This window comes from Salmo salar, chromosome 09 (assembly GCF_965601325.2).
Source record: "Salmo salar chromosome 09, fSalSal1, whole genome shotgun sequence".
In the NCBI taxonomy this organism is placed as follows: Eukaryota; Metazoa; Chordata; class Actinopteri; order Salmoniformes; family Salmonidae; genus Salmo; species Salmo salar.
Window position 1 is genome coordinate 5335063 of NC_138299.1, and position 13204 is coordinate 5348266.

A 13204-nucleotide genomic window follows, 5' to 3' on the forward strand; every position below is an offset into this window, starting at 1 on the left:
AAACTACTAGCACACAGCTCGGACACCCATGCGTACCCCACAAGACATGCCACCAGACATGCACAGTCCCCAAGTCCCGAACAGACTATGGGAGGTGTACAGTACTACTATACTCTATTCCACATCAACTATTCCAACTAAACTACTGAAAGAGCTACTTCCTGTGCTTGGCCCTCCTATGTTGAACATAATAAACAACTCTCTATCCACCAGATGTGTACCAAACTCACTAAAAGTGGCAGTAATAAAGCCTCTCTTGAAAAAGCCAAACCTTGACCCAGAAAATATAAAAAACTATCGGCCTATATCAAATCTCCCATTCCTCTCAAAATATTTTGAAAAAGCTGTTGCGCAGCAACTCACTGCCTTCCTGAAGACAAACAATGTATACGAAATGCTTCAGTCTGGTTTTAGACACCATCATAGCACTGAGTCTGCACTTGTGAATGTGGTAAATTACCTTTTAATGACGTCAGACCGAGGCTCTGCATCTGTCCTCGTGCTCCGAGACCTTGTGCTGATTTTGATACCATCGATCACCACATTCTTTTGAAGAGATTGGAAACCCAAATTGGTCAACACGGACAAGTTCTGGCCTGGTTTAGATCTCATCTGTCTGAAAGATAGTTTGTTTCTGTAGATGGTTTGTCCTCTGACAAATCAACTGTAATTTTCGGTGTTCCTCAAGGCTCCGTTTTAGGACCACTATTGTTTTCACTATGTATTTTACCTCTTGGTGATGTCATTCGGAAACATAATGTTAACTTTCACTGCTATGTGGACGACACAGCTGTACATTTCAATTAAACATGGTGAAGCCCAAAAATTGCCCTCCCTGGAAGCTTGTGTTTCAGACATAAGGAAGTGGATGTCGGCATCTATTTTTAAACTCGGACAAAACAGAGATGCTAGTTCTAGATCCCAAGAAACAAAGAGATATTCTGTTGAATCTGACAATTAATCTTGATGGTTGTACAGTCGTCTCAAATAAAACTGTGAAGGACCTCGGCGTTACTCTGGACCCTGATCTGTCTTTTGACGAACATATCAAGACTGTTTCAAGGACAGATTTTTTCCATCTATGTAACATTGCAAAGAATCTGAAACTTTCTGTCCAAAAATGATGCAGAACAATTTATCCATGATTTTGTCACTTCTAGGTTAGACTACTGCAATGCTCTACTTTCTGGCTACCTGGATAAAGCAGTTAATACACTTCAGTTAGTGCTAAACACGGCTGCTAGAATCTTGAGTAGAACCCCAAAATGTTATCATATTACTTCAGTGTTAGCCTCTCTACACTGGCTTCCTGTTAAGGCTAGGGCTGATTTCAAGGTTTTACTGCTAACCTACAAAGCATTACATGGGCTTGCTCCTTCCTATCTTTCCGATTTGGTCCTACCGTACATACCTACGGTCACAAGACGCAGGCCTCCTAATTGTCCCTAGAATTTCTAAGCAAACAGCTGGAGGCAGGGCTTTCTCCTACCGAGCTCCATTCTTTTGGAATGGTCTGCCTATCCATGTGAGAGACGCAGACTCGGTCTTGACCTTTAAGTTGTTATTGAAGACTCAACTCTTCAGTAGGTCCTATGAATGAGTGTAGTCTGACCCAGGAGTGTGAAGGTGAACGAAAGGCACTGGAGCAATGAACCGCCCTTGCTGTCTCTGCCTGGCCGGTTCCCCTCTCTCCGCTGTGATTCTCTGCCTCAAATCCTATTACAGGGGCTCTTCCATGCCATCCCTAGGAGGGGTGCACCACTTGAGTGGGTTACACCTGGTTGTGCTGCTGCTCCAGTTTCAACTGTTCTGCCTGCGGCTATGGAACCCTGACCTGTTCACCGGACCTGCTACCTTGTCCCAGACCTGCTGTTTTCAACTCTCTAGAGACAGCAGGAGCAGTAGAGATACTCTGAATGATTGGCTATGAAAAGCCAACTGACATTCACTCCTGAGGTGCTGACCTGTTGCGCCCTCTACAGTCACTGTGATTATTATTATTTGACCCTGCTGGTCGTCTATGAACATTTGAACATCTTGGCCATGTTCTGTTATAATCAGCCAGAAGAGGACTGGCCACCCCTCATAGCCTGGTTCCTCTCTAGGTTTCGGCCTTTCTAAGGAGTTTTTCCTAGCCACCGTGCTTCTACACCTGCATTGCTTGCTATTTGGGGTTTTAGGCTGGGTGTCTGTACAGCACTTTGTGACATCAGCTGATGTTAGAAGGGCTTTATAAATACATTTGATTGAAATTTGATTGAAGTAACTCACGCAAGCAGTAAAATCAGATTAGATTTTGTTTTTTAAATACATCCGATGAAACAGCACACAGGTACAAAAATAACATACACACCTTGTATGTGTGTTGTAGTAGAGGTTTGTCCGGAGGGCACACACAATGTATTGTGAAATCTGTTGTAAAATGTGTTTTAATTACTAAAATTTGTATTATAATGTACAGTGTATTACAGCCTTAATTTTGATTGGACCTCAAGAAGAGTAGCTGCTGCCTGGCACCAGCTAATGGGGTTTCATAATAAATACAGATATATACTTAAATAATAATAGCTTTCCTCTAGGGCCCCACAGGGGCCTGGGCCCAGGGGCTTCAGCCCCGCTGAGCACCTACATTAATCCAGCCCTGCCGACAGGGGGAAGGCTGAGCTGAATATTCCATCACTCCATTATCAGTTTAGGTTACCAACCTATGCTGTGAGGGCTTACTCTGAGATGCTAGCGAATTGGATTTTCAACGACTTGAATAGATATCTCTTAGATGGTTGAGTTTCACAGGCTAGACGATGAGAAAGCTAATTACTTACCCCCAAGTAGACAATTTCAGGCTGTCGAGGGGCCCAAGAGAAAAAGAAGGAAGTGAGAGAAAGAAAGATGCATTGGAAAGGGGAAAGGCTTTTCTGTGACTTTTATGGACTGAGTTTAACTAGTGGTTTGCGTAACATTGTACGATCACAGAGATTGAACACCGGTAGGGAAACCAATTACTTTGGCTTCTTAATATTACATTATGAATCATCAATCGTTCTTAAGTCATTATGGAGATAAAGTGGTATGGCCTCAAAAAATCTAATCAAATCACCGACCTGTCTCCATTCCAGTGCATATGATCAACATGTTGAAATTCCCACATCACTGTGACTATGGCTGTTATGTAATTGTAATAATCTGTAATACCCTACCCTTTTGTAATGTTGGTCTTTATTCTTTTCTCCGTTCATTTAATAAGTATGTAAGTAATTTGTTATTTAGAAAGGAAATGGTACACATGGGTTGAATCAACGTTGTTTCCACATCATTTCAATTAAATTACATTGACCCAATGTGGAATAGACTTTAAATTGACGTCTGTGACCAGTGGGTAGCTGTTGCACACTCGGTAACGCCAATGCAACTTGTTTAATACTCATCAACCCAGGACCGGCGCCCGAACAAATCAGTTGGATGGGCCTTTTGATTTCCATAGGTGGGCAAGTTTTTTCATGGGACCTCCCTTGTGTGCATGCACTTGCTTGTTCACCATTTTTTTAATGGGTGTAATAGTAAAGGTCATAGGCAGCTTGTGAGTTTCAAGTTTGGGGAAGCTTACAATTTATCCTACCATTTCTACCAATCTGAATGGCAGTTATGATTATTTTTATATGTGCATTTTTGTGGAACAGTTTCACTTCAATAATACATTTGTTTCTCAAAATCACGTGGTTAATCATAAAAATCTGAAGTAAAATGATAAAAATCTAAAAGTGAAATTAAACTATGGTGAGAGCACTAGCCTCTGCCATATGGACACAATGACACACTGTGATCCATTGGTGGCTTAAGAAATGAGAGCATAGAACTCAGAGATAACCTATAGGCCAGGGATCATCAACTAGATTCAGGCGCTGGGCAGATTTTTTGTGGCTGGTCGGGGAACGGAACATTACAAATAATTTGTAGACTGAAAATTGACCACAAGAAGCCCAAACAGATAATATTTGACTAAAACGTAATAATTTCAAACCTTGCTTACATTTGTTTCCTGAATCGGGTCACATATGATCACGTGCCTCTGTGTGGAAATACTTGGAAACAGATTTCCCAAATAAAATTCAATTGGGGCTGATTTCCTGGTGTTTCCAGCTTTTTTATGTCCAACAATGGACAAAAAAACTAAAACATGGGGTGTCCGCCAGTTGTGGAACCCTTCTATGGGCCAATGAAGCAGTAGGCCTATAACTTCCATCGTCAACGAAGTAAAATACGTAGTCCTAAAGCTGACAAATAAAAACTATAGAAAATATCTTGATGAAGAAGCAGTTTTTTTATGTCTTTCATCTCTCTACTCTCGCTGTCTGCCCCCTTTTCTATCTGACTTGAGCTATTTTGTTTGTTTTTAAGCAGTTTTTGTAACTTATTTTGTACATAATGTTGCTACTACCGTCTCTTATGACCGAAAAGAGCTTCTGGACATCAGGACAGCGATTACTCAACTTGAATTGGATGAAGAATGTTTCTTTAATGAGTTGGACGAGAGGGATTTACTCCAGACACCCGAACAGGCTGTAATCCCAGTCATTCGCTGGAGAAAGAGACGGAGGTTTCGCAGACGGAGATTGGGTGCCTTGTGAGGATCCGGCGACGAGTGGCTAATTTGCCTTTGCCATTGGTACAATTGGCCAATGTACAATCGGTCGATAATAAAGTGGACGAACTACAAGCATGTACAGTTGAAGTCGGAAGTTTACATACACCTTCGCCAAATGCATTTAAACACTGTTTTTCACAATTCCTGACATTTAATCCTAGTAAAAATTCCCTGTCTTAGGTCAATTAGGATCACCACTTTATTTTAAGAATGTGAAATGTCAGAATAATAGTAGAGAGAATGATTATTTCAGCTTTAATTTCTTTCATCACATTCCCAGTGGGTCAGAAGTTTACACACTCAATTAGTATTTGGTAGCATTGCCTTTCTTTTTTTTCTTTTTTTACTTGGGTCAAACGTTTTGGGTAGCCTTCCACAAGCTTCCCACAATAAGTTGGGTTTTGGCCCATTCCTCCTGACAGAGCTGGTGTAACTGAGTCAGGTTTTTAGGCCTCCTTGCTTGCACACGCTTTTTCAGTTCTGCCCACAAATTTTCTATAGGATTGAGGTCAGGGCTTTGTGATGGCCACTCCAATACCATAAGCAAACAGGAAACCGCTCATCCAGAGGTGGAGCTCCTTTGGCCAGGGACTTTAATGCAGGTGAACTTAAATCCATTTTATCTCATTTATACCAGCATGTTAAACTAGAAGGAAAAAAAACTTAAGACCACCTTTACTGCACACACATAGTCTCGTACAAAGCTCTCCCTCGCACGCCATTTGGCAAATCTGACCATAATTATATCCTTCTGATTCCTGCCTACAAGCTAAAATTAAAGCAGGAGGCACTAGTGGTCAGATGAATCAGATGCTAAGCTACAGGACTGTTTTGCTAGCACAGACTGGAATATGTTTGGGGATTCTTCCGATGGCATTGAGGAGAACACCCCAAAAGTCACTGGCTTCATCAATAACGTCATCGCCACAGTGGCTGTATGTACATACCCCAACCAGAGGCCATAGATTACAGGCAACATCCGCACTGTGCTACATGGTAGAGCTGCCGCTTTCAAGGAGCGGGACTCTAAGCCGGAAGCTTATAAGAAATCCCGCTATGCCCTCTGTCGAACCATCAAACAGGCAAAGTATCAATACAGGACTAAGATCGAATCGTACTACACCGTCTCCGATGCTCGTCGGATGTGGCACGGCTTGCAAACTATTACAGAATACAAAGGGAAGCACAGCCAAGAGCTGCCCAGTGACGCGAGCCTACCAGATGAGCTAAATTACTTTTATGCTCACTTCGAGGCAAGTAACACTGAAAGATGCATGAGAGCATCAGCTTTTCCGGACAACTGCGTGATCATGCTCTCCGCAGCCGATGTGAGTAAGACCTCTAAACAGGTCAACATTCAGACGGATTACCAGCATGCTCTGACCAACTGGCAAGTGTCTTCACTGACATTGTCTTCACTCCCTATCTGAGTCTGTAATACCAAAATCTTACAAGCAGACCACCATAGTCCCTGTGCCCAAGAACACTAAGGTAACCTGCCTAAATGACTACCAACGCTTAGCACTCACGTAAGTAGACATGAAATGCTTTGAAAGGCTGGTCATGGCTCACATCAACACCATTATCCCAGAAACTCTAAACCCACTCCAATTTGCATACCGCCCCAACAGATCCACAGATGATGCAATCTCTATTGCACTCCACACTGCCCTTTCACACCTGGACAAAAGGAACACCTATGTGAGAATGCTATTCATTGACTACAGCTCAGCGTTCAATACCATAGTGCCCTCAAAGCTCATCACTACAGTAAGGACCCTGGGACAAAAACCTCCCTCTGCAACTGGATCCTGGACTTCCTGACGGGCCGCCCCCAGGTGGTAAGGGTAGGTAACAACACATCCGCCACGCTGATCCTCAACATGGGGGCCTTTCAGGGGTGTGTGCTCAGTGCCTTAACTTATGTATGGAATACTATGTGATAAGTGCATGTGTAACAGTATATAAATTATGCTAATGCAATGGTGTGAAGGCATTTGGGCAGTAGTGTAAAGTACTGAAGTAAAAACACTTTAAAGTAATACTGTCACGTCTGCTCCCGCTCTTCCCTCCCCTTGGCGCTTGAGGGTGCTAGGTAGCCCTGCGTCACGAACTCCTGCCATCCATCACACGCACCTGCCTTCCCTCGTCACGCGCATCAGCGTTATTGGACTCACCTGGACTCACATATCACCTGTTAATTTCCTCCCCTATATTTGTCAGTTCCCCAGCTCTGTTCCCTGCTTGTTCTCTGCATTGTTTTTGTCTTTAATTCTAGTTTGCTGACGCTCAGCCGGATCCTCGGGCTTCCATGCCTCAGCCGGCTCGCCCGGTTCTCACGCTCCTGCCGGTTCATCGGGCTTCCACTCCCCAACCAGCTTGCCCAGCGCCCATTTCTCGGCCGGTTCGCCCAAGATGGCGCCCCAAGAGGGGGAGGTACTGTCACGTCTGCTCCCTCTCTTCCCTCCCCCTTTAATATTAGTTTGCTGACGCTGTTCCTGTCTCATTCTATGTCCGTCTTTATTAAATGTTTTACTCCCCGTACCTGCTTCGTCTCTCCAGCGTCAATTCATGTGACAACTACTTAAGTAGTTTTTTGTGGTATCTGTACATTACTTTACTATTTACATTTTTGGCAACTTTTACTTCACTGCATTCGTAAAGAAACAAATGTACATTTTCCTTGACACCCAAAAGTACTCGTTACATTTTCACAGGAAAATTGTCCAATTCACACACTCATCAAGAGAACATCCCTGGTCATCCCTACTGCCTCTGATCTGGCAGACTCACTAAACAGAAATGCTTCCTTTGTAAATTGTATGAGTGTTGGAGTGTGCCCCTGGCTATCCGTCAATATAAATAAAAAATATAAAGATTGTGTCATCTGGTTTGTATTAATATAAGGAATTTGAAATGGTTATATTTTAACTTTTGATACTTAAGTACATTATCCCCCTGGCTATCCGTCAATAAAAAACATTGTGCCGCCTTAATATAAGGAATTGGAAAGGATTTATACTTTTACTCAAGTATGAAAATGTAGTACTTTTTCCACCACTGGATGTGGCTGGGGGATTTAGCATTTCTTTCACATGACCCATCAATTTAGACAAGTGTGGCTGGGTAAGTGTCATCTAATATTTAACACACTTTTATCTGTACACTTTGTTTACCTGGAATTGTTCCTTATTGTAGGCTACTACCACTTTTAGTCTTAATCTTTACTACATGACTCTGTTTGGCACATGACCTCACATTCTTAAAGAGATGAGTGGGGCTGGCTTAAGAGGGTGTGAACAATGATGAATGGGTGTAGACAAAGGAGAGCTCTCCAGTAGGTACCAACATTTTCAAAGGGCCTTTTCTCAAAAGTGAATTTCAAGTTCAACTTTCAAAGCAGAATTACTTTCCCATTGTTCCTGAAAGAAATTCACTGTATTATATACCATTTTGTAGCTCGGAGTCTATACTTTTATCCAATGTAAAAAAAAATATATATAGAATTTTGCTACATAAGACCAATTTGAGCTGGTCAGTCACATATTACCTCACTTACCTCGACCAATCGGTGCCCCCGCACATTGACTCTGTACCGGTACCCCCTATATATAGCCACACTATTGCTATTTTACTGCTGCTCTTTATTTGTTACTTTTATTTATTATATTTTGGGGGGTATTTTTCTTAATACTGCATTGTTGGTTAAGGGCTTTTAAGATAGCATTTCACTGTAAGGTCTAATCCTGTTGTATTCGGCGCATGTGAGAAATACAATTTGATATGATTTGATTGAGGATGAGTGTTGGAAAGCTTTTACAAATACTGATGAACTATAATTTGCAATGGATGTTATAAAAGCACTGTTGACTTGTGTGAGGCGAAGAAAACATTTGAGTAGCCCAGCTTAGTGGTGTAAGTGGTGAGTCAATCAGACATTGACAATGTGCACTTTCCTACATATGTGCGCTTTTCACTGAGCCACAACTCAATCAGCTAGACCTATTGCCACGTGTACTACCCAAATTGCAGGCTTTCCTAACAGTAAAAATAAATAAATGATTCTCTGTATAAGTCATGCTCAATGGTGAAGTATTTTGAATAATTTCATTTAGACAGGAGTAATTATATAATTCTGGCAAAACAAAAATGTACTTTTGGGCAATCCAGCATCCAAAGTGCACTGTGCACCGCACCAACTTTCCTTTCCAAATCGCAAGAGGCTGAAACCACAGATCTGTATATTATGACGATATGCCCTAACAATGGGAGTCTTCGTCCCAAAGGCGGGAAGGCAGGCAACAAGCTTAGGTCTGCATGTTATTCCCATAGAAACACATTGGGTTTATTCTGGACCGATTTTGTTGAGTGAGCCCTCTCGCTTCACCTCTTCCTCTCTGCTGAAACTATCACAGGAGAAAACATCAGTGTGAGCGAAACAGTACTCCTCTAAATTTACTGCATGTATCCAAAGCTGTCTGGCCAGAAATAGTATGACATGTCACGCTCTATTGGTCCAGACAGCATCAGATACATGGTCTACACATATGGAGACAGAGGGGTGCTGTTTCGCTCGCTCGGATGCTTTATCCTGTTGGGGATAGGGGGCAGTATTTGCACGGCCGGATAAAAAATGTACCCGATTTAATCTGGTTACTACTCCTGCCCAGTAACTAGAATATGCATATAATTATTGGCTTTGGATAGAAAACACCCTAAAGTTTCTAAAACTGTTTGACTGGTGTCTGTGAGTATAACAGAACTCATATGGCAGGCAAAAACCTGAGAAGATTCCTTACAGGAAGTACCCTGTCTGACCATTTCTTGCCCTCCTTGATCATCTCTAACAAAAACAGGGGATCTCTGGCATGACGTGACACTTCCTACGGCTCCCATGGGCTCTCAGAAGGCGGGAAAAAGCTGAACGATGTAATTCCATCCCCAGGCTGAAACACATTAGCGCGTTTGGCAAGTGCTCTATCAGAGGGCCATCAGACTGAGGCTCGTGCATGAGGGGATAGCATGCTTTTACTTTCACTCTCTTTGTATTAAAAAACGATTTCCCGGTCGGAATATTATCGCTTTTTTACGAGAAAAATGGCATAAAAATTGATTTTAAACAGCGGTTGACATGCTTCGAAGTACGGTAATGGAATATTTAGAAATGTTTTGTCACGAAACGCGTGCTCGTCACCCTTATTTACCCTTTCGGATAGTGTCTTGAACGCATGAACAAAACGCCGCTATTTGGATATAACTATGGATTATTTGGGACCAAACCAACATTTGTTATTGAAGTAGAAGTCCTGGGAGTGCATTCTGACGAAGAACAGCAAAGGTAATAACATTTTTCTTATAGTAAATCTGACTTTGGTGAGTGCTAAACTTGCTGGGTGTCTAAATAGCTAGCCCTGTGATGCCGGGCTATCTACTGAGAATATTGCAAAATGTGCTTTCACCGAAAAGCTATTTTAAAATCGGACATATCGAGTGCATAGAGGAGTTCTGTATCTATAATTCTTAAAATAATTGTTATGTTTTTTGTGAACGTTTATCGTGAGTAATTTAGTAAATTCACCGGCAGTGTTCGGTGGGAATGCTAGTCACATGCTAGTCACCTGCTAATGTAAAAAGCTGTTTTTTGATATAAATATGAACTTGATTGAACAAAACATGCATGTATTGTATAACATAATGTGCTAAGATTGTCATCTGATGAAGATCATCAAAGGTTAGTGCTGCATTTAGCTGTGGTTTGGGTTTATGTGACATTATATGCTAGCTTGAAAAATGGGTGTCTGATTATTTCTGACTGGGTACTCTGCTGACATAATCTAATGTTTTGCTTTCGTTGTAAAGCCTTTTTGAAATCGGACAGTGTGGTTAGATTAACGAGAGTCTTGTCTTTAAAATGGTGTAAAATAGTCATATGTTTGAGAAATTGAAGTAATAGCATTTCTAAGGTATTTGAATAACGCGCCACAGGATTCAACTGGCTGTTGAGTAGGTGGGACGCGTCCCACTGTCCCAGAGAGGTTAACTGAGATTGATGAGTCTTTCTGTCGGCGCTCATCTCGGTCAAATAAATGACCAATATTTAATTTGGACGGCAACGAGGTATGGTAGGGCGGACCAGGCCCCCTAAGGCCCTCCCATAGCGCTGGCCCTGCATCAACCAATGTTTAGACAGAAAGCTGAATTAATTTGGGTTGTCTTCATCGCTTATTTGTTATAAGCCTAATATGTATATTATATCACTGATTGTATGCAACATATGCTAGTCTAGTGAACAGCGCTGTTTGTTTGTGTTTTTTGCACTACACCAGATGTGGGTTTAGGTGTGGCGATTTAACTGAATCATTTATTGAAGTGTCCTGGGTCGTTCCACCTCAAAAAGCATAATGATTTTGACACCCACCATCTCAGATTGTTCTGAAATAGTAATAGATACGATTAGCATTCTTCAAATATTGTTGAAATGTAATTTGATGTGAGAAATTAAGCTAATTAATTTGCACCCAAATTGTCAATAAAATTTTTTAGGATTCAGATATTATATCCTGTTAGGGCTAGGGGGCAGTATTGACTCGGCTGGATAAAAAACGTACCCGATTTAATCTGGTTACTACTCCTGCCCAGTAACTAGAATATGCATATAATTATTGGCTTTGGATAGAAAACACTCCAAAGTTTCTAAAACTGTTTAAATGGTGTCTGTGAGTATAACAGAACTCAAATGGCAGGTCAAAACCTGAGAGATTCCTTTACAGGAAGTGGCCTGTCTGACCATTTATTGTCTTTCTTTGACATCTCTTTCCAAAACTTAGTATCTCTGCGGTAACGTGACACTTCCCACGGCTTCAATAGGCTCTCAGAGCCCGGGAAAAACCTGAATGTCGTCATTCCAGCCCCAGGCTGAAACACATTATCGCCTTTCTCAAGTGGCCGATCAAGGGACAGTGGGCTTAGGCGCGTGCACTGGTCGCCCCCGTCTTTGTGTTTTTTCCTCTGTTTACCGAAAAGGAGATTCCCGGTCAGAATATTATCGCTTTTTTACAAGATAAATTGCATAAAAATTGATTTTAAACAGCGGTTGACATGCTTCGAAGTACGGTAATGGAATATTTAGAGATTTTTTTGTCACGAATTGCGCCATGCTCGTAACCCTGATTTACCATTCGGATAGTGTCTGGAACGCACGAACAAAACGCCGCTATTTGGATATAACGATGGATTATTTGGGACCAAACCAACATTTGTTATTGAAGTAGGAGTCCTGGGAGTGCATTCTGACGAAGACAACAAAGGTAATAACATTTTTGTTATAGTAAATCTGATTTTGGTGAAGGCTAAACTTGCCGGGTGTCTAAATAGCTAGCCCGTGATGGCTGGGCTATGTACTTAGAATATTGCAAAATGTGCTTTCACCAAAAAGCTATTTTAAAATCGGACATATCGAGTGCATAGAGGAGTTCTGTATCTATAATTCTTAAAATAATTGTTATGCTTTTTGTGAACGTTTATCGTGAGTAATTTAGTAAATTGTTAGTAAATTCCCCGGAAGTTTGCGGGGGGTATGCTAGTTCTGAACGTCACATGCTAATGTAAAAAGCTGTTTTTTGATATAAATATGAACTTGATTGAACAAAACATGCATGTATTGTATAACATAATGTCCTAGGGTTGTCATCTGATGAAGATCATCAAAGGTTAGTGCTGCATTTAGCTGTCTTCTGGGTTTTTGTGACATTATATGCTAGCTTGAAAAATGGGTGTCTGATTATTTCTGGCTGGGTACTCTGCTGACATAATCTAATGTTTTGCTTTCGTTGTAAAGCCTTTTTGAAATCGGACAGTGTGGTTAGATTAACGAGAGTCTTGTCTTTAAATAGCTGTAAAATAGTCATATGTTTCAGAAATTGAAGTAATAGGATTTTTAAGGTATTTGAAAATCGTGCCACTGGATTACACTGGCTGTTGCGTAGGTGGGACGAATTCATCCCGCCTAGCCCAGAGAGGATATACATATATTACCCAACATCCGATTTGGACCAAACTTCTTCCTACAAATGAGTAAGACACAAAGGAATAGTTTGAAACTTTGGGAAGAAAACCAATACATCCTTATGAAAATAAATTGTATGGTCATCATCACAATTCAAGCCAGTCCTCCATGAAAGCAATTCATTTTGTCCTTCTCTTAGCAATGTAATGTTTCCACCCAACTATCCTTGAATAGGCAACAATTGGCAGCTCTCTGAGAGGGCTATCCCTATGGTGCAATTGTAATATGAAGACTTTTCCTACAAGCCTAAAACCTTAATGGAAAATGGGATAGGGATTAAAATGGGGTGGCAGGTAGCCTAGCGTCTGAGTTTTGGGCCAATAACCAAAAGCTTGATGGTTCGAATCGCCGAGCTGGCAAAATTGGAACAATCTGCCATTCTGCCCTTGAGCAAGACAGTTAACCCCCAAAAACGTATCCCGGGCACCGATGATGTGGACGTCTATTAATGTAGCCCCTGCACCTCTCTGATTCAAAGTGTTATGACTTGGCTCATA